This window comes from Chrysemys picta, chromosome 6 (assembly GCF_011386835.1).
Source record: "Chrysemys picta bellii isolate R12L10 chromosome 6, ASM1138683v2, whole genome shotgun sequence".
Taxonomy (NCBI): domain Eukaryota; kingdom Metazoa; phylum Chordata; order Testudines; family Emydidae; genus Chrysemys; species Chrysemys picta.
The window spans coordinates 25,341,592-25,368,042 of record NC_088796.1 but is presented as its reverse complement, the minus strand read 5'-3'; the positions used below and the strand labels follow the sequence as shown (position 1 = coordinate 25,368,042).

At 40.7% G+C, this 26,451-nt stretch overlaps 1 long non-coding RNA gene across 1 annotated transcript in view; it reads left to right on the top strand.

Annotated features, from left to right (window-relative positions):
• The window catches only part of LOC122174684 (uncharacterized), a 53,133-nt gene extending 29,327 nt beyond the window's left edge, over window positions 1–23,806 (top strand). Inside the window, exons 3-4 of the long non-coding RNA XR_006176842.2 lie at window positions 6,692–6,790; window positions 23,688–23,806. This is a non-coding gene — a long non-coding RNA (uncharacterized LOC122174684). The remainder of the gene's footprint in view (window positions 1–6,691; window positions 6,791–23,687) is intronic.
• Window positions 23,807–26,451: the final 2,645 nt, after the last annotated feature.

The following is a 26,451-nucleotide window of genomic DNA, read 5'->3' as shown; positions in this document are numbered from 1 at the left end:
CCTTTCCAATATGCTTAATAAAGGACCAAAGACCTTTGCTTCTCCTACCCTCCACTACTATTGTGTCTCACTTCCACTTTTCCCAGCTTTCTCCTCATCTCATTCTTTCCAGTCTCTTTTCCTTACCTCTTACTCCCGTTATTCCTCCTCAATATTTCTCATGTCTTCTTCTCTTCCCGCAAACTATTTATTTTTTCTTGTCTCCTTTAACTGGATTAATGGACAGTATGTATTGTATTGTTCCTCTGGGAGAAAGGAAAGACATAGGCAGTTTGGGGAATGTCTTTTATTCTGAGCTGTGAAACAAGAAAGAAACTATTACTTTTGCATGTTTGAACATTGAATAAGAGAGCACTCCAGTCTAGCACTTACCTTTAAGCATCTCAAGAGAACAGGAGTTTTGTTTTCATCACCCAGAGTGTCAATCCATTTACAGTTTCAGTGCTGTCAGTGGTAGCATATTTTGACAGACTTCGGGATTATGGGCATTACTATGGTATTCTCACTAGAAGGTGATCATACAAAAGCTGAGAAAGGCAGTAAGTAGGAGCACTGCTTTACACATACTCCTTGGAGATAGCTTGCAATCTGTATCAGGAATCAGGAGAACGATCTTGGACTGTGTTTCTTTTTTAAGTTGACCTGGAGGTCTAATGGTGGGTATGTGCACTGCTATGAAGAAGGAGACAGATTCAATTTCCATTTCCAGTCCCATGTTCTGTTATGGCAGCAGGATGCCATGAGATGTCAAAACATCGTATTTAGCCCCAACAAGAGCGTATGAGGGGATTGAAAGCCTCACATTGCTCCATAGTCCTTCTGGAAAGTTGAAGAATGGTATAAAAAGCAGCCCGAGGCAGTAAGAATAATGCTGGTTATGATACAGAGCCAACTGTATGGTGTTAATGCAAGGAGGAATGAAGATGTTCATATGGCTTCTTCTTCATTGTAAATGTTAAGTTCAGTTTCCACCATACACAGTCCAGCACACAAACCAAAACCAAGATAAATCTATTGGGCACTCAGCAATAGTTGAAGAAAAACATGATGAGTAAGTTTGGTCAGAAGGGGTCTTGTGATAATAAGGAGATTTGTTTACAGATATTCAAAGTATACAGTGAAACTTGTTTTAAGAGTTCACCCAGAATATTAGCAAATATTAGCTTCTGAGGAAAGATCAGCCTTTAGCTAAAGGTTGTTATGACCCTCAGACTTCTATTGCCCACTGGCATAGGGTACACTGTCTCTCATTAGAGCCAACCAACTCACTACACCCAACATCCTGTTGTCATTGTATTTATCCAAAAGGTACCATGTAAGGTATCATATAAAATCCAATACCTTGCTGGTTATTAATATCCTTGTAAAATGCATGTATGAATGTTATAGGTGAAGATATGAATTCCCTCTGTATGATGTTACTAGAATATGTTTAAGACAAGACAGCTTTGCCTAGGTAAAGGTGATAAACAGGTCTGCCCAAGATAAAGGAATGTGGGTTTACCTCAGTTTGTATAATAGCTGTATACAAAGCCATCAAGCTAAACCAGCAGAAGTTATCCTGATTCTAAACTCAAGACACTGAGGGCATGTCTTCACTACCCGCCAGATCGGCAGGTAGCGATCGATCTATCAGGGATCGATTTATCACGTCTAGTGTAGACGCGATAAAATTGATCCCCAATCGCTCTGCCGTCGACTCCGGAACTCCACCACAGCGAGAGGCGGAAGCGGAGTTGGCGGGGAAGCGGCAGCGGTTGACTCGCCGCCGTCCTCACAGCCAGGTAAGTCAACCTAAAATACGCAACTTCAGCTACGTTATTCGCGTAGCTGAAGTTGCGTGTCTTAGGTCGACCCCCCCACCCCCCGTAGTGTAGACCTAGCCTGAGAATTAACATGGCTCCTGCACTCCAGAGAGACACAAGAGACAGAATACACAGAAAGCCTTGCTAACTTGTAAGACAAAAACAACCTCTTTGGGAATATAAGGAACAGAGAGAGACTCCATCTTTATCTTTCACCTAGGAAGACAGGGAAACTGGAACCTTGTACTTCTGTGGAAGGTCCTGACTGAAAGAAAGTCAGACATGACTAGAAAGAAGAAAGATTGGTAGGAAATCTTCCTTGAACAAAGACTATAGCTTATTAAATTAAGTCTTAGCCATTAGATAGACGTGCTGGCTGCACTTCCCGCAGCTCCCATTGTCCAGAAACTGCAAACCGTGGCCACTGGGAGCTGCGGGGGACCATGACTGCGGATGGTCAACATCCGCAAAATGTCTCGCGGCCCGCAATCAGCTTACCCTGATGGCCCATGTGCCGCAGGTTGCCCTCCACTGCTCTACATTACACCATATGGGAGTGTCTCACACTGTATGAAACTGCGTAGTCTTAAGGATGGTGAGGCCATCAGGAATAAGATTGTGAATTATTTCATAAATACATTTTTTCCTCAAAAGGAAACAGAAATAAAGTCCTAGTTTTCTCGCATTTTTAAATGTCCACCTTAATGGTGCAATTACTGTGTGTATCATGTTGTGAACATTCTAGCATTGTTTCACTAGTCCTGTGCAACAAAAACACAATCTGTATGTGCCAGGAACATCTAAACAAAATTCAAGCTATTTACATTTTTGGTTAAAACATAACATCAATTTCTGTACTTGGATCACTGAATGCTATTTTTCAAAGTCCATTTACAATAGCATACAGCTAGGACTCAATCCTGAGCCCAAAACCAAAGCCAAAGAAAAAGACTTTGCTATAGAGGTGGAATTTTAACCCCTAATTTGGAAGCAAGGCAAAGATGGAGCACATGCATAATTGGGCCACATCCAAATACTGATAGACATTTGAGATGGAGGGGCTTGAGGGTAATAGATACAACTACTGCTTCTGTGCTATGCAGGTTTTGTGCCATTTGGCCTCATACCAGTCATTGACCCACTGACCATGCCTCTGAAAACCAACATCCCCGACTCCACAGAGAGTCATGAATGTTTCAGAGGTGTACAAGTGGCTGTGGAGCATCCTTGCACAGGGCGTCTACTGCTTTGAAATCCCATATACTCACACATACTACTTTTAAGGTGCAAGAGGCCTTTACATGCCTGTGTGAGGCATTTCAAGACTAGGTCTTCTATAAATTAAGTTCCTGATTGGAAAAATAATTCATATATTTCAATGTCTTGGGAACAAAGCCTATAGATTCCTGGTCAGGACTTTGGAACTACAACAAAAAATGACTCATCTCCCTTCCTGGGTTTGTCCTGGATCTAATTATGCCATAAAGTACACCCAAGTAACTCCCTTTGAAGTCAATGGAAGTTGTGTTTATGGGATGACAGAGTCCTGGAAGTTTCATGAATAAATACTCGATGTGTGAATACTCAATCAAAGCAGACATGATCAATATAGCTCAGTTATCCTCTGAGTTGCAATGTCTAGATTTATGGAGCTCCTTATAACTGAGAATGTGATATCTGTGTATCCATAGCATATATGTGACCCATTATCATGCTTTCATGGAGTTCTCTTAGATACATTTCCAGTATACACTTAATGACTTCAATTCTGAAAAAGGAATAACATGAGGCTAAAAAATCTGAGTGCGATACAAAACCTGTATTGGGCATGCTAGGATTCAATGGAGATAAGGAGGTGGATAGGTACTAGTCTTGACTGGCAGTCACTCCAAAAGTTGTTCGGTTTTGTCTTTTTCTTCCTTCTGATTTTGTTAGCTGTGTGTGCAAGATTGTTACAGGGTTGGGAAGGGAAGTGCCTGGTATTGTTTCATCCTGCTTCTAGTATTCTTACAATGGTTACTGCAGTTTTTCCTGGCTCTCTGTACTGCGGAATGATTCATACTAGTATAGGGGCAAAAGCTACTTTCTTAAACTGGAGAGGCCACCTTTTATGCATTATAATGGGCAGTGCAGGTAATTAACACTTGCAAATAAATGCAAGATGTTTGTTCATTTCTATTTGACATATCTCACAGTTAACTTTCAGCTCTGAATAGTAACAACCTTTTTTACCATGTTATGGATGCATGTATGGATAGGAGTCAGGATTTGGCCAAACACGCCTATAAAATGTCCTCAACTTAAAGTAGCTCTTTGCCAAAATGTAAGAAAGAAAGCTTTTGGGGAAACTGCCCATTTCATCTGGCTTCAGTGCCATTGACACAGCTATGGTCAAGCTTCCCTTTGTTGGACACTCATCAGGCTGCTGTGTTTGGATCCCAACACTATATCCATGTGCTTTTAACTTGCACTGGATCTGAGTAGGCTCCAGGCACTATCTCTTTCTTCAGCTGCTAGGCTCACTCCCTTGACATAGACTCTCTGTCTGGCACCGCACTTTGGAAGTGGGACCCTACAGTCCAGTTGTCCTGGACCCAAGACTCTTCAGTAGCTTAAGCTCAACTTCTCCAGAGCGCCATCTTCATGCGGTACTCTGGTTCACAGTTTACCCTTTCATATGATAGTTGAAGCAAATAACACAGACTATGTAGAGCAGGGGTTCCCAAACTTGGTTCGCGGCTTGTTCAGGGTAAGCACCTGGCGGGCCGCGAGACACTTTGTTTAACTGAGCGTCCACAGGTACGGCCGCTCACAGTTCCTAGTGGCCGCAATTCACCATTCCCGGGCAATGGGTGCTGCGAACGGCCATACCTGCGGATGCTCAGGTAAACAAAGCGTCTCGCGGCCTGCCAGGCACTTACCCTGAACAAGCTGTGAACCAAGTTTGGGAACCCCTGATGTAGAGGGATTTGTAAACCAATCACTCTTTATGTTAGACAGCACAAGAGATATACAGAGATGCAAAAAAAGGAACACTTATTATATGCCATTCCCTGCCACAATTTTCTCACTACTCCTGAGCATTCTTTGGCATTTGGACATAGACCTTTCAGGGTTCCAGGTCCCTTCTCCTGGTCCTCACTTTTCCAGTTCAGGCTTGTCCTCTGGATCATGGCATCTCTTCTGTGACCCCAGAGCCAGCTCCCTTTAGCTTCAGTTGGTGCAGTAATCAAAATGTCCTTGCTTGAGAAGCATGCCCCTTGGTTTCTCAACTTTTCAGTTTTTGAAAGCCACTTTTAACACCTGGTTTCTTTATTTCCCTCTGGGGAGTTTCCACTCCTCTAACCCCCTCTCCCTGCAGACCACCTGGAATAAATGGATTCTTCTAGCTCAGGCACCTTCTTTAGCATAGTCACTGTCATGACAGAGAACAGTTGTTACATATTAATGACTTCTTCTGTTTGTTCTGTAGCTTCTTCCAAACAGGGTGTGTGATATGTGGTACAGTCCTTGTCAGCCCATGTCTGATTACTACACATTGAAGATTGGAATTATACATAGAGTTAATAAAATCTATCAAAATTTGAAAATTGTACATAGACAGGTTATCCAAACCATCATGACCTTAATATTCATGCCTTGATAAAATCAAGACATGTCAGGATTCAGCTAGATGTCTGTTGCCATTGAGCTTCATTTGAAGTTCTTGAAGAAGATTGCACATAGATGAAATCCATCATTAGGATATATATCCATATTCACATTTTTCATAAAACTAGCTATAATTTTGTCCCATTTCTTGTTAGTGTTTTTGTAAATAAGATCTTTTATTTTGGAATCACATAAGAAACCATATGGAATTGTGAATAAAAATGCAGGGAAAAAACTCATCCTGATTAATTGGGTTAGAAGGAATTCAAATCACTGGGCCAAGCTACAAAAAGGTAGGAAATTGTCACCTACTCCCTGTGCCACATAAGCCCCTTTCATCAACTTGAGGGCAGGGTTCTGCCTTCCCTTAATTTTTGCAGAGGGGACAGGCTTTAACATCTACCTGAAATTGTGCATTCTCTGCTGCCCAGGTCACTCCCCTTCTTCAGCATACACTGTCCATTCTTTATACTGTACCAGCCCCAATATCCTCTCCCTGAAATGTGTCACCATAACTACAGCCCTTCGTAGATTATGTGCCACTGGGCTTCTCCCCCTGGGTTGGTGCCAGCAGACCTCCACAATTTCCAGCCACCCTTGAGCAGTTAGCATATGCTATTAATATTCTATTTATTTCAGATGTGTACAGCAGAGGGAGCTAGTCTTGGTTTTGGAGTAGAATGAATTTAATCAATGACTCACCGAATAAAATATGTTGGCTAAATGATTTGCCAAACACTGTTAAGCCATCTATACAGCTGATTGAGTGATAGAGGAAAACTATTTGTCAATAATGTATTTAATGAAAATATCTAAATAATTCAACTAATTCTAACTATAATACTGAATTGATCATATAATTGATAGAACTTCTTATTAGTAAATAACTATTGAAATAAATTTGAGTATTGATATTTAAAGGATCACATTTATGAAAAATTAACATGACATGTACTATAATAGGACGCAGATAAAACTACCAGATATATTGTGGGAGAAGATACTCTGAGGTGCATAATTGATAATTCTTACACTACATGTTGGTAGGAAGTTGTGACTCCCATGGGTGTTGTTAATCCTCAACATCTCATCCATATAATAAATGGATTTGGAATTTTGTTTAAGTATTGTTCCTATTTGGAGTACATAGGCTTGGTTTACTGCTGTGTGTTCTAAATGCTAGTGTAGTAGGTATTCAGACTGGCAGTGTAATCAGAATTTTTGTTCCTCTACAGAGTGACTGTGGGAGCTTTCAGCCTTTGTGTGAAAGCACCACATTTTTGTTTTCATCCTACAGAAGATGACAGGAAGGAGGAGGATGACTTAATGATCCAGTGAGTATAAGCCACATTGTTTTAAAATATGTTTAAAATATTAAACAGTTTTCCAGAGACATCCTGACTGAAGAACAACACTTGTACAGTCAGAATGGTTAAATTACAAAGTGAAAACAGGTACATCAGTAATAAGGACTCAGTGCATTACTGATGGAAAGTTCCTAATAAAATTTTTCTCACTGTCACACTAAAAATCCAGTCACAAAGTTAATTAATAGGAGATAGCATCTTTTGATCCTGAAGCCTCTAAAAAGTCTAACAAAATTCTGACTTTTCCTATTGCTGAAGTGTGGCCATTGCTTGAATGAAATATGGCAGCAGTGTTATATCTATGGACTTGTCTAGATCAACATTTAATGCGCAGCAAGCTAGGGTGTAAATCTGCAGTACAATAGCAGGGCGTTCACTATCTCTCTGTGTGGACCAAGCTTCACACACTAAAAGTTCTGAAACAGGAGTAGGTCAATGCGCGCTAGGGAAATTTTAATGCACAGCAGTAGGGTCCACATGGACAGTTGGTTGCACGGAATGCTAATGTGCTATAAATTGACACATCAGCTGACCCTAGCAGTTTATCTAGACTAGCCTTCAGAAAAACAATTTAGAACAGTAAATGAAGAAGAATACTGTATCCGGTTGAAACTGCAGGGAGAAATTTAGGTGTGCAAAATGTAAGTACCCAGATTGGAATTTGACAAGAATTTGGTCATAGTTAACACCTTTATTCTTACCAAAAAGTGCCATGGGATGTTCAATGACCAGATTTGTTCAGGATTTTGGCTTTATATCACATGTCAAGGATGAATGAGAAGAAAGAGCACAAGAATCACTTCCTTATCTTGAAAATACTGATCTCGGGAGGTTGCAAACAGCATCCCACTAGACACTCTTCATCACAACGCAGAATTGCAGAATTCAAATGGAGGGTTTCCCTTAACCCGATGCAAAGTTCTTATTCATAATGTTTGGCAGCATAAGGAAAGGGATTTTTTTATCTAAACATGGTGGTTTTTTTAACTGTGAGAACTCTACATAGCCATTTTATGAATGCACTTTGCATAGGTATTCTGCAATATTTTAATCTGGCTGTTTCAAACTAAGAGTACATTCTGTTCTGTTACAAGAATGGATACCTTCAAAAAGATTTTTTTTGGATTCTGTCCACTTCATGTGGTACAGCTATGACCTTATCTTCCTGTTCTTTGGACCATTACTTTAGCTTGGATACCCAAAACCCTGAATGGTGAGTACAAAATAGCTTCTCTTCTTTTTACTTCCCTCAGTTTTGCAACTTAATATGCAACATTAGTTAGCCCTGTAAACGTTTCTCCAGGTTTTTTTTTTAAAGCATTCAGTCCATTGCCTACTTATTGTTAGAAGTCTTTAAAGACATCCAAGTACTAACAATTTAGCAGCAAACAAATGCAAAATAAGAGAACCTACTTTACATGTAGCCAGAGGAAAACTTCAAACCAAAGGAAAAGGAGAAAAAAAGAAATATTTGTTCAAGGTTCTTTAAATTTAATTGTGAACGTGACAGTTCTAGCAATGGTATTTCCTGCATTTTCACACAATTCCCTCATTACAGTTGGACCAGTTTATATGTTTATGTGAAATTAGAGTTCACAGTTTTTATTAATGCCTTAATCATGTTACCCAGATACTAAAGTCACAGCCTTTGTGGCTTCTTATTCCATCCTCTTACAGAAAGGTGAGTTCAGACATAAATAAAATAAATCCAGTTTCTCAGACATGTTTCATGCTATAGAACTGTTTATTGTCCTATTTATGCCCCTGAGGTTAGTTAGAGGGCTATAGAGCCAGGCTTAGAATTTTGGGGTGGGCCCATAAAACAATGTTTACACTCCTGCTCTTCCTCTCCTGTCCTGTAAATAGTTCCTGTCCATCATGACCACCCTGGTCTGTGCAATGAGTGTTTGAGAATTTGAGGGAAGCTCAGTGAGATTTTTTTTAGGGAGAATTTTGAAGCTTTGCTGGCTTGTTTTATATAAAAAGGGCTCGGAAATCAGAATACCATCACTATCCTCCCACTGCAGGAGAAGTGGGGCCCAGGTTATTGTGCTGGGATCTACGCAGCGCTCACAACAATTAGAAGACACTTTCAAGGAACAATTTAACAAATAAGCTTCAGGTATGGAGGCCAATAATTTATACCACTGTGTGCCAGCCTTTCTGAATTTCCAGAGTGATTCTAATTCCTTCTATGAACTCGGCACTCTTGTTGCTCATAATAAATTACAAGTAGGGTGATTTGTCTCTCTGGGTCTTTTAGTCACAAGTCCCCAGGTCATCCTGCTACTTACATAGACACTAATAAAAATTTAGCACCAGTAGGGCTAAGCCTTTAACAAACTTATGGTTTGTTTTATGCAAAGTGAGCATGAGGATGTCTTTTGTTCTAAGTTTTGTGCTTAGACCACGAATCCACACTATTGAGCTACCTACTCATGTTGGCCACTCAATAGAGAAGCCAACTCAGCTGACTGCGAACTCCTAGAGTTATTGAAGTCAATGGCAAAATTCTCATTGGCTTCGGTAGTGCTAGGATATCACCTCTAGTGTTGAAGATGGATTTGTGGGGGCCTTCTTTAGCGATGGCCCTGAGGCACTGTGACTTGGTTTGGGATCTCCCATAGAGCTGAGGAATACGAGGGAGATTTTCAAAGGTCCAAATGGAAATGGGGCACCCAATCTCCATTGATTTTCAATGGGAGTTGACCACCTAAATGCCCTTTGTGCCTTTGAAAATTTCCCTGTAGATAGGTCCCAAAAGCAAATCCAACACTGATCATGAATAACCTGTAAGTTTCTGGAAAAAACATGATGACAAACTTTCAACCACAGTAACCATTTTACTTTGATTTACATTTTCTAATCTGTCTTTTGCAAAGTAAGAGCTAGCAACTTTTCTCAATAAATGAAAACTGAGTTTATCTCCAACACTTCTAGGTTTCTAAAATCAGGGAGAAGGAGGGGCAGAGACAGAGGCTTCATTGGCCCCAAAGACTATCTCTGGATGAGTAAAAAAAAGAAAGATCAGTCAGGAGGCTTTCTTGAGTCAGGCCTCCAATTAACACTCCAGGGAGAGCAGATCCTGTGCTGGGAGCAGGGCTGCAGCCACAGAGCCAGAGGGGCCAGAGAAGCAGCCCAAGGAGCTGGAGGCAGAGCAGCAGCATCAGTGTTAAGGCAGAGTGGAGCCAGAGCTAGTGCTGAGGCAGAGTGAGCTCCCAGAGGAGCTAGAACAGTGGGGCTGGAGCTGGAGCAGTCTGGAGCTGGGTGCAGTGAGCAACTGGGGCTAGCCAAGGGGGGGACCCTGGGCAAAGGGCCCAGCGCAGAAAGACACCCCCAACCAATGGTCCTTGCAGGCCAGACTGGGAGGGGGATCTTAACCCGATGAGGGGCTGACGCTGGGAAGAAGGGTCCCACCACCCAAAGCCCAGAGGTGTGTGGCCACCACCAGAGCAAGTGTCCAACCCATAGCATCCCTGCAGCACAGCCAGGGTCTGAGAAGGAGGCCTGGGACCTACAAGGAACAGACTGTGAACTGCTCTGACATTCCAGAGACACTGTTTGTAATGTTCTCTGCCACAGAGCGGGGTGATGTGTTTTCCTTTAACCTTTCCCATTTTTCCTTATTCTTTTTAAAATTAATTGCTGATTAAATAAATTGTATTTGCTTTAAATTGTATGTAATGATCAGTGGGTCAGAGAGGTGTCCAGTGCAGGGAGAGTATTCTGGAGTGGGTGACCACAGCAAGGTTGGGGGTTGAGCCCCCCAGGAATCTGGGCCCAGCCTTGTCGGGGTTTACGAGGACTCTGCCAGACAGGAGAGTGGAAGGGGAGTCCTCGAGGGCAGGGAGGCCTCTGGGTAAAGGAAGTTGGAGCAAGGACTCAGATCCTTCCGCTAGCCCATTTCACCGGGGTAGTGCAGAAGCCAGGAAAGATCCCCACAATAGCGAGACCATTCCCCCGCTTACAATTTGAAGACATCAAGAGATAGAGGATCTACCACTTTCCTTGGTACTTTGTTCCAATGGTTAATCACCCTCACTGTTACAAATTTGTGCCTTATTTCCAATTAGAATTTGTTTGGGTTCAGCTTCCAGCCCTTAGTTCTTGTTATGTCTTTTTTTGCTATATTCAAGAGCCTTTTGGAGTTACTTATACACTGTAATCAAGTCATCTTCTTTTTGATAAGCTAAACAGATTGAGCTCTTCAGGTTTCTCACTGTACAGCAATTTCTCCAGCCCTCGAATAATTTGTGTGGCTCTTTTCTGACTCCTCTATAATTTTTCAACATCCTTTTTAAAAAATGGACACCAGAACTATGTAGTATTCCATTATCAGTCTCACCTATGGGGTATACAGAGGTAAAAACACCACCTTGCTCCTGCTCATTATTCCCCTATTTGTACATCCAAGGACTGCATTAGCCCTTTTAGTCACAGCATTGCACTGAGAGCTCATGTGCAGTTGCATGTCCACTTGGACTCCTACCTCCTTTTCAGAATTACTGCTTTCCAGGATACAGTTCCCCATTCTGTAGGCATGGTCTGTATTTCTTGTTCCTAGATGTGTAACTTTATATTTGGCTCCATAAAAACATTTTTCTTTGAATGTGACCAGTTTACCAAGCGATCCAGATAGCTCTGTACAGATGTCCTGTTCTCATCATCAGTTACCATTCCTCCATTCTTTGTGTCATCTGCAAAGTTCATAAGCAGTAATTTTATATTTACTTCCAGATCATTGATGAAAATGTTGAACATTGTATCAAACTCTGAGGTACCTTTCTGAAAACCATTCGATAATGCTTCCCCAGTGACAACTACTTTTTGAGATCTGTCGGGTAACCAGTTCTTAATCCATATACTGTGTGCTTTATTGGTATTGTATTATGCTAATTTTAGTGATAATGTCCTGTATTACTAAATCGAACACTTTACACAAATCTAAATGTATAACATTTATGCAGTTATGTTTATCAAGCAAGCTTGTAATCTCCTCAAAGAATAAAATCAGGTTTGCTTGACAAGACCTATTTTCTATAAAACTATGTTGACTCGCATTAATTATATTTTCATCTTATAATTCTTTATTAATTGAATTACATATCAGCTTTTCCATTATTTTTCCTGGTATTGATGTCAGGCTAACTGGTCTATAGTTAGCTGGGTCATCCCATCTCCCTGTTTGATATTGGCACAACATTAGCACTATTTCAGTCTTTGGGCATTTCCCTGTCATTCCAATATATTTTTTTTAAATTAACATTAGTAGGTGTAGTCGGGCAGCTGCCCCACTCCTGGAGAACAGGAGTTAAAAGCAGCCCTGGAGAGGGCTGCGGCTGGGAAAAGGAGTAAAAGCAGCCAGGCTGGGCTGATTGGGGAAGCAGCCACAGTTGGGGCCATGCCCCAATCAGTCCACACCTGGCCCTGTTATAACAGCTCAGGGAGAAGCTGGAAGTCTCTCTCTAGTGGTGGAGAGAGAAAGACCTAGCTGCCTGGGAGCAGGGTACCAGAGGTACAGTAGTGCTGGGGAAAGGCAAGAGGAGCTGGGGAGCTCCAGCCTGGCAACTCCCCAGGCTGCAGGCCTTGTGCAAGGCCTTAAAAAGGTACTGGGGCTACAGAGGTACAGCCTGGGAATAGGCAGAGGCAGCTGGTCCTAACCCCTTGCTGATGATGAGTGGCCATTACAGACTGCAGTCTGCCCCAGTGAGAGGGGGCTAGATGATGACTGGCAGTAGCCACTGAGGCAAGGTGGGCTTAGAGGGTTGGGGGTTCCCCAGGGGAGGGGAAACCCAGAAAGTGGGGGTACTGCTGATGCAGAACCCTGAGGTAAAGGGGCACCAGGGTTTAGGAGGGACATGGGGCCAGCGGCAGGCGAGACACCCACCGGCAGAGGGCACTCCGAAGGCTGAAAAAAGCTAATTTCCGAGATGACCAGCAGGAGGCGCCGTGCCAGTGAGTCTTCGTCTCGCTACAGTGGGTCAGAGATTTCCTCAGCCAGATATTTTAGGACTCTTGGGTGCAAGGTATTCTCAGCATTTTTATGAAGCTCTTATACATGGGGACAGATTTTCAAAATTGTTTGCTTCGAGTAACTTTCTTCTACAATTGCCATGACTGCTCACAAATCATAAATGCCCATTTAGATATATAGCTCACCATTTGTGCAAGTAATTAACTTATTTTTATATGTAATTGCACTAATGGTGAATGCAAATTAAGCTTACAATTGTATTCACATTTTTGCACAAATAACTGTAAACATGCTTCTCAAAATCTGGATCTAAAATCATAGAATATTAGGGTTGGAAGAGACCTCCGAAGGTCATCTAGTCCAATCCCCTTCTCAAAGCAGGACCAACACCAACTAAATCATCCCAGACAGGGCTTTGTCAAGCCAGGCCTTAAAAACCTCTAAGGATGGAGTTTCCACCACCTCCCTAGGTAATCCATTCCAGTGCTTCACCACCCTCCTAGTGAAATAATGTTTCCTAATATCCAACCTAGACCTCCCCCACTGCAACTTGAGACCATTGCTCCTTGTTCTGTCATCTGTCACCACTGAGAACAGCCTAGCTCCATCCTCTTTGGAACCCCCCTTCAGGTAGTTGAAGGCTGCTATCAAATCCCCGCCCCCTCACTTTTCTCTTCTGCAGACTAAGTAATGCCAGTTCCCTCAGCCTTTCCTCGTAAGTCATGTGCCCCAACCCCCTAATAATTTTCGTTGCCCTCCGCTGGACTCTCTCCAATTTGTCCACATCCCTTCTATGGTGGGGGGAACCAAAACTGGATGTAATACTCCAGGTGTGGCCTCACCAGTGCCGAATAGAGGGGAATAATCACTTCCCTTGATCTGTTGGCAATGCTCCTACTAATACAGCCCAATATGCCATTGGCCTTCTTGGCAACAAGGGCACACTGCTGACTCATATCCAGCTTCTCATATTTAACATAAGAACGGCCATGGGTCAGACCAAGGGTCCATCCAGCCCAGCATCCTGTCTGCTGACAGTGGCCAATGCCACATCTTTCTTAATGATCTGGATGATGGGATGAATTGCACCCTCAGCAAGTTAGCAGAGGACACTAAGCTGGGGGGAGAGGTAGATACGCTGGAGGGTAGGGATAGGGTCCAGGGTGACATAGACAAAAGTCTGTACTTAACCTCATACACCAGAACCTCAGGATTTTGGCCCTTGAAAAAGTCCAAGCCTCCTTTTGGTGGAAAAATGAAAGACTTGGTACTGTATTAGTCACTGAGCATTTATTAATATGAAATAAGATAGCCAGGAGAATTGTTCCACAGGCAGGAGGAGACTGTAATCATGAAATACCAACCATTGCATTCATCTGCTTCCTGCACCTTCTTGAAATTATTCTGTACTTTCCCACTTTCAGTTGATAGTTTTGCTGTCTGATCTGCCATCTCACTGCATTTGGAGGTCAAGTATCATCTAACAATGTGTGTGTGTGTGTTTTTTCTGAGGGCTTCTGAAAGGGAAAAAGCATCTGGAATTGTACAGGATGTTTTCTGCTTGAAAGACACACTCTCCCTTGTCTTTGTGAACTCTGAAGGCTGCATTCCATGGTAGTGTTTATCCTACTGATGCTTGAGAGATTTATGCAAGTAACATGCATGTTTAAAAAAAATTGTACATGTAAACCACCTGATAGGAGTGTGGACGCCACATCTTGTGAGACATGTCTGCTAAAAGAAAAAGCACCGTGTACTAGCTGGGGGGAACAGCTCAAAGGCATAGAAAGTAAGATTGCAAGAAAGAAGCTTTCACCCAGATGGTCCCCTCCAACAGAAAACCCATAGGAGGGTGTTCTGTGGGAGAATATCCTTGTGAAGATCCCCAACATCATTCTGCTGGAGGTGGTATGGTTTGCTCCCCAGTGTAAAAGGCTGCTGGTCCTGTTTCCCAAACCTGGTAGATCCACAAGTGGAGTTTCTGTGTCTTTGCACTCATACTGACTGTCAGTGACTCCCCTGCTTTTGGGCAGCTTGGTGACACTGGAGTCCCTCCTCTCTGCTCAGGTCTGCTCCATGGAAAAGATAATCTAGACCATGGGTGTTTTATTGTCTCTGGGAACTCACCACAGGATGGTGGGGGAATGATGTGCATCTCACACAGTGCTTTCCCTAGCCTATTCATTTTCCACTACCCTCTCCAGCATGTATACTGGACCTCTGGGGAGCCCTCCACTGGTTCCAGAATAGGTTGAGGTGGTGCTATGGGGTGGTGCTACGGCAGCCAAGTACCCCCTTCTGTGTGGAAGGGAACCTCTCCATGTACTGATCTAAAGGGGAAGATCTAATCCATTATAACTAGAGTAACTTTATTCAAAGTGAAGGATAGGGCCATTAAAAGACCCTCCTTAAATCACAAGAGGGTGTGTGTTAAGAGCCTTTGTGAATTATATGAGAATCTACAAAATGCCCCAATAATCTATTAATACCAACTTGGCATGGACCATTGCTGCTAGAGAATTTTTTTTATTAATATGGTGATATACCTATCTCCTAGAACTGGATGGTATCTTGAAAGGTCATTGAGTCCAGTCCCCTGCCTTTACATCATGACTAAGTACTATCCCTGATAGATTTTTGCCCCAGATCCCTAAATGGCCCTCTTAAGGATTGAACTCACAACCCTGGGTTTAACAGGCCAATGCTCAAACCACTGAGCTATCCCCCAATGAATGAATTGTTACTTCAATAAATTACTTAATTTCTAATCAGGCGTGGCTCCAGGCACCAGCGCACCAAGCGCGTGCCTCGGGCAGCCTGCCGGTCGCTGTGTGGGCGGCAATCAGGGAGCCTTCGGCGGCATGCCTGCGGGAGGTCCGCCGGTCCCGCGGCTTAGGCGGCAATTTGGCGGTGGGTACGCCGAAGCCGCAGGACCAGCAGACCTCCTGCAGGCATGCCGCCGAATCCATGTTACCAGCTGACCTCCCGCAGGCGCGCCGCTGAAAGCCTCCTGACTGCCGTGCTTGGGGCGGCAAAATACATAGAGCCACCCCTGTTTCTAATATTAGTATTTTTTAAAAACCAATTTTGGGAGGGGATTTAGATTATGCATCCTTCCATTCTGAAAATAAAATGAGCTCATAATAAAAGGATGAGAAGAAGGTATAGAAAGGAGTATAAACATCAATTCTGGCCATACTGATTATATATTTATTTCATTCTAAATCTCCCCCGCCCCCCGCCCCCCCCGGGTTTCATGGAGCTGGGGACCTGTTTCTCTCAGAAGTCTGCCTTTCAGCTCTTAGTTCAATTTCCTACATAAAATCTGCTTCAATGTGGCCCATCTGTTTCTCAGCCATTGCTTAGTGTTGTGGCAGGGCTGTAGCAGTGGTTTCCCCCTAAAGCTTGCTGTTAGCCCTCCTATAGGCAGCTCTTGTGGGTGATCATTGCCTTGGTTTATGACCTTTAGAATTTGTCATGAGTACAAAGTGACCCAACGTCCTGCTGCCCAAGATGGTGTCAGAGTTTAATCTATAACAGATCGCAGCCCTTTAGGTCCTCCAGGTCAAACTGGATATGGACCTTTAGTTACTTTGGTGAGTTAAATCCTTTACCATATTATCCTGGTTGTTCATAGAATGTGCGGATTCTTAAGAGGAAACAATTTTGGTTCAAAGATTGTCTGAATCTTTGCACTGTTGTGTTATCACAGTGTCAGAAAGCTCTGGAAGTCTAGCTGCCTCAGTAATATTTCTGTCTTTTAGATTTATTCGATTGTTGCCTGGAATTTGATTCACACTTTTATTCTCAAGACTGTATCTGAATCAGGTGTCCAATCTAGGAAGGCATACCTTCAGAATCTAGTCAGTAAAGCACTCTCCAGCATTCCTTCTTGGGTTTTGACTACTACTTAATCTACAGAGGCAAATCTATGAAGGAGAAAGAAATACTTAGCAATAACTGGGCTCTTCAAATGTATTATCTTCACAGATCCATCTTCCTCCTTTGACTCTTCAGAGTCTTAAATTAGATATCAGACAAGCCAAGAGGAATAGAAATCTGTTAGAAATGCAAGCTTTTCAGAGCCTTGATTAGAATGCTTACATATGAGACCCAGGGACAATTCGGTGTGGTGCTCCAGTTGTTCTCTACTGCTGATAATACATCCAGGAAGAACTTCCTTGAAGGCTGGCACCTATGAATAGTTCATGTCACTGCTGTCTTGTTTCTCTATATTGTACTCTTTAAAAAAGTTTTGATTATTTGTCTCTACTTTATACTTTAGAGAAAAAATAAATTATACAATAGTAGAAATAAATTACAACAAAACTTCTATAGTAAGGAAGGATGATCCAGTGGCAGGGGTACTAAACTGGCACCTAGAGACCCAGATTAAATTCCTAGCTCCACTGCAGACTTTCCCTGTGATTCTGAGAAAGTCATGTAGTCTCTCTGTGCCTCACTTCTCCATCTGTAAAATGGGAATAATAGCATTTCCCTACCTCCCAGGGCTGTTGGGAGGATAAATATATTAAAGATTGTGGAGTGCTCAGTTACTATAAGACCCACATTACTACATAGATAATAGTAAATAAAGGGAATGGTGGATTTAAAAACATGCCTCATCTAAAGAAGTTTCTTTCAGTCAAAAAAAAAAAAAAGAGAGAGAGAATCGAAAAGAACTACACAGAAATGGGAAACTGAAAACAAATTACAGCTAGATTCTGATATTCTGATTCTAGCTTAGTAGTACTGGGAGTATGCAAGGAGTAAGGTACTATTGAATGTGAGAAAGGAGATCAGAGTCTGCCCTAAATTAATTAGGCTGAAAATCTAAAACGTTTTATCTTCCAGCAATTTATTGTAAAATGTCATTACTCTTTCTTGGTTGTATTTTTTCCTCAGTGACAGTTTATTAATAGTTTCCATAGCACCCATTGTTGCCATAGTAATTGTAAACAAATGAGTTATGTGATTGAAGCTGGGGGGAAGGTGGATAAGAGATGCAGGCAGCAGTGCTGTGGGCCATTCCTGTCATTAGTGAAGAGTGAAGGGAGCTTTTTTTAAAAAATGAGCGCTCTGACGTCCATAAAGGGTGCACAAAAAGAAGTAGGTGCTTTGGCTTCTTTTTCAGAGTGTCATAGTCCTGGATCCAGTTAAGTGCAATGGGTATCATTTAGATGCAAATATTAAAACTTCCAGACATTGTAAAGCCAGTCTTACCTCCAGTCATTTTATTTTGCTGGAATGAATAGTTATTCAAATCTGTTAGTAATGCACCAGTGCACATTGAAAAGCTAGTTATTTGAAAATGCTCTGAGCCAAGTTTTTCCCTTCATTACATCTGAGTGACAGGGCAGAATATGCAGATCTTGCAGGGGTATTTTAGACCCACATTTTTCAGGTTGTAATTTTTTCAATAGAAAAACAACCCAGAAAGATTTCCTCCCCTCCCCCCCTAGCATTCTGTGTTGAAGGTATTTATGCTACATTGACTTTATGATACCTAGAGTTTAAATGGGTTTTTAAAAAATCAACTTTAAAGGTGTATTTTTTTTATTGTACAGATTTTGTTGTAATAGTATATTTGTATAACACAAAACTAGTATTATCCAATATCCTATCTGATGCATATAGAATTAGCAATCTGTTGTGCTTGAAACACAGTCTTGGATACAGGCTGACAAATGTACCTGGGAGCTCTGAGACACAGTACATCACTGAATTCTCTGGCTCGTAAGGGGAGCATATTATTTCGGTACTTGAAAGCTTTGTTGGCTGCTGTGGAGGAGCAGTAGGAGTTGTTAAAGCCCAGACACCTTCTTTCCCCCTTTGAGCAGGCTTGTGCCCATAGGGGCAGTAAGAGGAACTACAGTTGGGCCTGGTTCCTGCACTTGGGTGTATTCTAAAAGGAAAAAAATATAGTATTTATGAACCAGGAACAAGAGCTGTCTTTGGCAGGGATGATTTAGTAATACTCGGAGTGGAATGAACTCTGCCAAACATTAGGAAATCCACCCTATCCTGCTCATTAATCTGAACACTTGCTATCAAGTGCTATAGTACAAAGTAGGTTATTTCAGCCATTTTGTCCCAGTTTTTTCCTGCTATTGAAATTAAACTTAATAAGCATAACCATTAAATAAATAAATCACAAGGCTGACAGTGCAATGAAATTCGTAAGAGAACACAAGCTCCGACTTGGAGAAGTAGGCGTGCAAATGGGAGACATGCCCCAACGTGCTAACAGTGGCTTTATAAAGTGAATTCTCCATTTATGTGGGAAATCTGAAGTATTGTAGAGATGTAAAAATATCCAAATGTCTTACTCTGTCTGAGGAGACTGCTTCTTTCCTCCTGCCCTTACATCTTGCCTCCAATCATCAGTTACCAAATCTCCTACTTCTGAGCCTGACTCCAGCTTGACCCCTGGCTCTGGTAATTGGCAGTTCACTCTGGTGCTGATCCTGGGCTTCAATCCCCAACCTGCACACCTGCTTAGCCCACTAGACCTGACTCCTGCTCTGACGTCTAGACCAGACCACCGGTCGAAAAGGAACTCTTCCCAGCCAAGTGAAAATGAGCAAGTGAGGGTGAGGGAGTGAGCGATGGAGGGGGTGGGGATGGAGTGACCAGGGCAGAGCCTCGGAGAAGGGGTGGGGCAAGGGTGTTCGGTTTTGTTCAGTGCTTTGTTGAGTAAAGATGGTTTGTTGAATCGGGGCCTTACTCAGGGATTACATCTGGGACTAGACTGACTAATTGAGGAAGAACTCAGCTACTGAAGATGTTGGATTGTCATCAAATAATATTTTTTTAATCTTCTTCCTCTGATGCATCAGGGAGGGCCGCGGATGGAGATAGGATACTGGATGGGAAGGGTCAGGGCTCTGAGGTGGCACCAAGTATTCTCTCTACCACTGCCTGGGTGGCTGGTTGGTTCTTGCTCACGTGAACAGGGTCCAACTGATCACCATATGTGGGCTTGGTAAGGAATTTTCCTCTAGATCAGATGGGCAATGACCTAGGTTTTTTGTGTGTTTTGTTTGCCTTCCTCTGCAATGTGTACATGCCAGTTACTTGACACGATTATCTGGGTATATCTCCTTTAATCATATACCTGCCATTGCAGAGGCCTCAAGCACTGGTGCAGCTTGGTCCCTTCTATTCTCTGCCTGTGGTACCTTATAGTCTAGTTTCCCAGTGGTCTCATTTACTTTGGTCTCATTTTCGTTGTTGGGTTTAATATGTAGGTGCTGGGTGGCATCGGTGAACTGTAATACACAGGAGGTCAGATTAGATGATCTAGTGGTCCCCTTCTGGCCTAAAGCTCTAAGGCTCTATTGCTGCTATACAATCAGAACACAACAGACTTTTTAAAGTAGGCTTTTTTGGTAGATTCTTCTTGAGTTATTTCCCATGAGTAATAGCTTCACTAACAAGATTTAACAGACGTGCAGTAGTGAAATATGGTAAATACTTACATTACTAAAATGGGTGGACAAAATACAATGTTGCAAAGCCTTTAAATTCCATCACTTAAGAATACTGCATGGATTTGTCTGATAAATTATTTATTTTTAAACAAGAAATTCTAATGGATTTTAACTTTAAAACTTTGTGCTGTAAGTCATAGAGAGAGACAAATAAATGACATAAATACAAACAAAAAGTGCCTGACAAAACCCCAGCCTCCTAAAATTAATCTGGCCATCTTCCACAGATGCTGAGGCAAAAAATCTTGAAATTTGATAGTATGGACACAGAAAAATGTGGATAACCCCAGTTCTAATTCTAGCTTCCAACTCTGAATTGAAATCTCTCTACTATGTTTAGTGACTTTAATATCCCTGGCTCTCCACACAAAATGAAACTGAATGAGCATTGAGTTGGCTGACAAAAAAATACAAGATGAAAATAAAAGGCATTTTAACATAAAAGATTTCAGATTGTTCTCTGCATCCCTAGTTTTATTTCTTATTTGTACAACAATTGCTTATATAACCAGTAGTTCTTCCTTAGTGGGCTGTTTTGTTTTGTTTCTGTTGCAATTCTTTATACAAGTTCAGGAAAGACCCTCCTGATTTATCAATATGTTTGGTCAATGTATACATTTTGGGGCTTTCTTCCCCATTCCTCACCCTCTTTGGTATGGGTGAGTGCATAACTCCCATTAAAGTCAATGGGAGTTGGGTGTGTAAATCTGAATAGATTTCCTCCCTAAAAGCTAGATTAAAACCCCAGTGAAGACAGTGATAATCTGTCCATTGACTTCAGTGAGATTTGGATATATCCTGAATATTATAGATCACTTGGGGCAAGTTCTGACCTCAGCTGCATGAATGGGCCCCTCTAAAGTAAATAGGATTCATGTGCCTGCATCCAAAGGCAGAATGGGGCCTATGTCTGTCCTCTTTCAAATTTAGTAAACCTATATTGGTGGGCTTGGTTTTATTGTTGACACTGAATAAAAAGGGGTAAAATATGATTCTTCTATTAAATTACTGATGAGAGCTAGAACAACAAAAAACTTTCTGTTCTATTGGATGACTCCTTAAACAAAGCAGTCATCCAAGAGAAACCTCAAATGCATCTTCTCTATGAGCAAAGTGTCTATGAGTCATAACTACTGCTCCTGCTCAACTGATTGGGCTGTATGCTTTATGCTTTTTTTAATTCCTTGCTAGACTCTGTAGCAATCTGTTTGAAAGTAACAGTGTAGAGGAGGGAGAATGGTCTTGTGGATAAAACATAGGAGTAGGAGTCATCAGATCAGTGTATTGATACTGGATCTTTCACAGATTTCCTGTGTGCACTTTGAGAAGCCACTTATGACTAAATTTTCAAAAGTGTCCACTAATTATTTATGGGCTACTTGGGAAACCTATTGCTTGATTTTCAGAAGAGAGGAGCATCTATACCTCTCAGTCAAGGCAAAAGAAGTCATTGGTATTCAAAACCCCTGGAAATCAGGCCTCAGATGTCTTGGGTTGGCCACTCAAGTGCTTAGATACTCAGAACTAATTCAGACACTTTTGAAAATATAGTCCTTAGCGCCTCTATGCCGCAATCTCTCCATTTACAAAATAAGGATAAAAATACTTCCTTACCTCAACTCATTAATGGAAAGTGCTATATAAGTGTAGATCACTCTGATTAATATGGACACAGAAATCCATTCCGCATAACTCAGATACATGCATTAATAGCAAATAGGCTAACCAAACAAATATGAGCTGGATCAATGGTTAACTCTTAAGTTTGCAGAATGAAAAAAAGAGCTATGTAACAGCTAGAATAAGTGAGTAGCATTGTATCAGTCTGCATATTTGCAGCCAGACTGGCAATATAAACCAGTCCCACACGTCTCTAGAATAACCTGACAAAAAATACAATTATTGACATCCTATATGAGGGTTTGATCTTTAAAATTAATCACTACTACCATGCAAATGCCATATTATCCTAGCAGCTGAATCATTGTATCTCTGTTCTGGACATTAGTGTTTACATATAATAAACTTTAAACACATGGGAAAGAAACTGAAGCTTTGTGATTCTAATACAATTTATGTCAGCCCTAGATACCAACAAAAGAACTACTGTGCACATTCTATGACCATGCCAAAACTCTATCACATGACAGTGTCAAATTTCTAAAGGCTGATAACGAAGAGTCTTGAAAATTAAGAACTCTGTACAGTTTCAGTACTCTGCTTATTTTTCTCAATGTTTATAACTATGTAACATTTAACTGCTCCTGTTTTGAAGAAATTAACTGAACACAAGAACAAATAAGCACTTTTACTTCATGCATTTGAAAAGAATACAAGTTAAAATGAAGTATGCCACAATGTAGATGAATACCAATAATTTTTCAACTACACAGTTTAAAAAGTCTCTCCCCAGCCTCTCAGACCTTTCCAAAGGAAAGAAAATTGTCAGATTTATATCCTATAATTAAATCCTCTCTTAGGCTGTGATCACAGCAGGTATCTCAAAATAAGCTTGGTATGGTCAATATTTGAATGGCAAACTTTGAAAGAGGGCACCTTTTGTGCTGGAGTCAATGGTACTGCTGATTCAGTAGGGGGCACTCTCCTATGAGTCAGTACTGAACCAGTCACTCATTATGGTGACCACTGTGCTGCTGGAGTTATTTGAATGAAATGTAAAATCAAGTTGCTGGCCACAGTTGAACAGTAAAGATCCTTACCGCACTATTTTAAAAAGTTCTCTGAGTACCTTGGCCAAAGTCAGACTTACTTAATTACATTCTGCTCACTTAAATTTCCATGCAGTTTCATCTGAATAACTGTCTTTACTGCCCATCCTCAACATATGTGCAGTGTTGCTGCAGGTTGTTGATCAGCTGCTGTGCTGCCCTTTAGAAGCGACTGCATTTCAGTGGTGGGTGAGTTGACTGACACAGATTACGTAGTTTGCAAAATACTTTGGGATCATTTGAGTTGAAAAGCAAAATATACAAAACATAAATGTAAGATACTATTATCGTATTTTTAAATTCACTGTTATATATTTAAAAGAGGAAAAGGTATTTAACAGGAATTTACTTCTGATGTCAAAGCAGTCTATGTTGATTTCTGTATTACAAGATGATAGTGACAATGCTTTATGTTTTTGAAGAAGGATGGTCTTGTGGGCATGGTCTGGGAACCCCCCAGAAAATCTGGACTTCATTCCTAGCTTTGCCACAGGCTTCCAGTGTGACTTTGGATAAATCATTTTACCTTTCTGTGCTTCAGTTTCCTCACCCATAAAATGGGACTAATACTAGTTGTTTTCCACTTCGATCACATTTGTAAAATGCTTTGAGTTCCAAAGTGAGATAGAAGTGCAAACTATTATTATTATATATTGTCTTTCCACTAGGTAGATCCCAAAGCACTTTGCAAGCCACATACATTGAGATTACTTCGCCCACCAAGAAAATACATCTTGGGAGAAATTCAGCAGATATCAACAGTCCAGAACACAACAGTCCAGGATGGTGAGTGAGAATACTTTCCATATTTTTCCAACTGAAACCATATGGGGAATTTTAGGTAGGTAAAATATAATTATACAAAAAGTGGAATTTGGTCAGAATGTTTGGGCCTAATCTTACAAGAACTATGTGGACTATTTACAAATGCACCATGCTGGGGGTACAGGTTCAGTATTGACTCCAAGAGAAGAGAGATGCATACTGAATCATAAATATCACTTTCATCAGCACCTGAGTTTTCACTGTAGGCAAATCTATACCAAGTACTGACCAACCTTGTCCTTCCTTAGCATATGATATCTGATGAGATCACAGTTTACGGTAGAATGGCTGCCTAATATAATAATAGGTTTCAGAGTAGCAGCCGTGTTAGTCTGTATCCGCAAAAAGAACAGGAGTACTTGTGGCACCTTAGAGACTAATACATTTATTAGAGCATAAGCTTTCGTGAGCTACAGCCCACTTCTTTGGATGCATATAGAATGGAACATATATTGAGGAGATATATATACACACATACAGAGAGCATGAACAGGTGGGAGTTGTCTTACCAACTCTGAGAGGCCAATTGAGTAAGTGAAAAAAACTTTTGAAGTGATAATCAAGATAGCCCAGTACAGACAGTTTGATAAGAAGTGTGAGAATACTTACAAGGGGAGATAGATTCAAAGTTTGTAATGGCTCAGACTGGGAATGTAGCCCACGAAAGCTTATGCTCTAATAAATTTGTTAGTCTCGAAGGTGCCACATGTACGCCTGTTCTTTTTAATATAATAATTACGTCAATGTGCATTTTATTTATAGGGAGATATACTAAAATACCACATGATGGTTTGATTTGCATATTTTCTTATAGGAGGATTCTTTAATTGTACAGAAATGATTTCATGCCTGTGGTACAAACACTGTTACTTTTGGAATCTACTTTCTCACACCTCTAGCCCAATTCTAGTTCAGCCTCTAAAGCTTTATTCAGAAACTAATGATGAGCTTAAACCATTAAGATAATTATTTCAATGTTTTAATTGTGTAATAAAAATTGTTGCCTTTTTTCATAAATGAAATGTTCTCAGTATAAATCCAACGCCCTAATGATAAAATAAACTGTTGAAAAGCAAAATAAAATTAAAGTAACTAAGGTCTTTTTAAATAACTGTACTTCATGAAAGTGCGTGTTTAGAGTCCCAATTGCTGTTGGGCTTTGTGCTAACAATTTAAAGAACAATTAGCAGTAAAATAGCCAGTTCTTAAGGCCACCGATAAATTAAAGTTAGAAAACAATGGTGACTTGTGCTTAGTATGCGGATCATATAAACCTAAACTGAAAAGAAGGGCATTAGGATTCTGGACACCTGGTCTTCTCTTGCTGTGGATAAAGAACAGGGTTGAATGTTGGAGTTCACTCATACAATTCTAATAGTTAATCCTGTTTGTAACGGTCGATTTACATGTTAGAAGATCTAAAAGACAGGAAGTACAGAGTCTGCCTTTGAATTTGAGTCCTTGGAGTTTTCCCTGTTAATCTTTCTGAGACAAGAATCACAATTTATTACCAACAATTTTTTGGCTTTCAACACAAGGTTTCCGTACACCTTACAATAACGTAACAAGTTAAAAGAAAAAAAAATCATTTTTGCTTAGTACAATATATTTTTCCACATTTGGTAACTGGGTGAATAATTAATACATATATATTAATCTAATAAACAGTGAAGAAATATCAATTTCAAAAATAAATAAGTTTGATTAATGCCATTTTAAAATTATTATTCAGTCAGGTCTGTTTGAAAACTGCCACCCCAACTCAGCCTCATCTTTAGTACATTTTATTGTGATATTAATATTTTGACATATATATATTAACAACTAATATAGATGTGTTAAATAAGAAGCATGGAGCTATTAGTTTCATAGCACATTACCAGAAAATTCAACGTTTATTTATTTATTTAATGTATTTACTGTTGATAGCAGGAGTAATATTATGAAGATGTGTGTGCTGGAATTAAGGAATTTCACAATTTTTAAGATAAACCATTAGTAAATTAATCAGTAGATAATATGCCTGTATCCTTACTGCTGAACATCTGCTGATTATACAGGAACGGGATATGCAGGGCCCATCTTTAATAGGTTGCCAATTTCCAAAGTGCGTGTGCAAATCACAAACTTGTATTATGCAAGCACACTTGAAAATTTCAGCTTGAGTGACGTGCCCAAGGTCAGGTCTCCTGACTCACAGTCCCATGCCTTAACTACATAACCATTCTTCCCCCATTGTTTGTATTTTATCAGTGTACATGGGTTTGGTAAGCTTTAATTGATGGCACTAAAAATAAAAAGGAAACAGAAAATTTAAAGAAACAGATAGTAATTTTAACACATTTAGTGTGGAAAAGAAATAAATGGAAAGGACATAGTAATAGGGAATAGGATAGGATTTTGTAGTGCTGAATCAGTCAGAGAAATACTTCTTAGAAGTTTAAGAAGTAACATGGCATAAATCTACAAAACAATGAGCTCACTGCTAAAAATTCCTTTCAAAACATCAGTAGCCATCACATCGAATTTTGCAGAGATTGTTTTATTCACTTTGAATTCCATAGGGCCTGATCCTAAGCCATTACTATGATACAATGGAAAATTGTC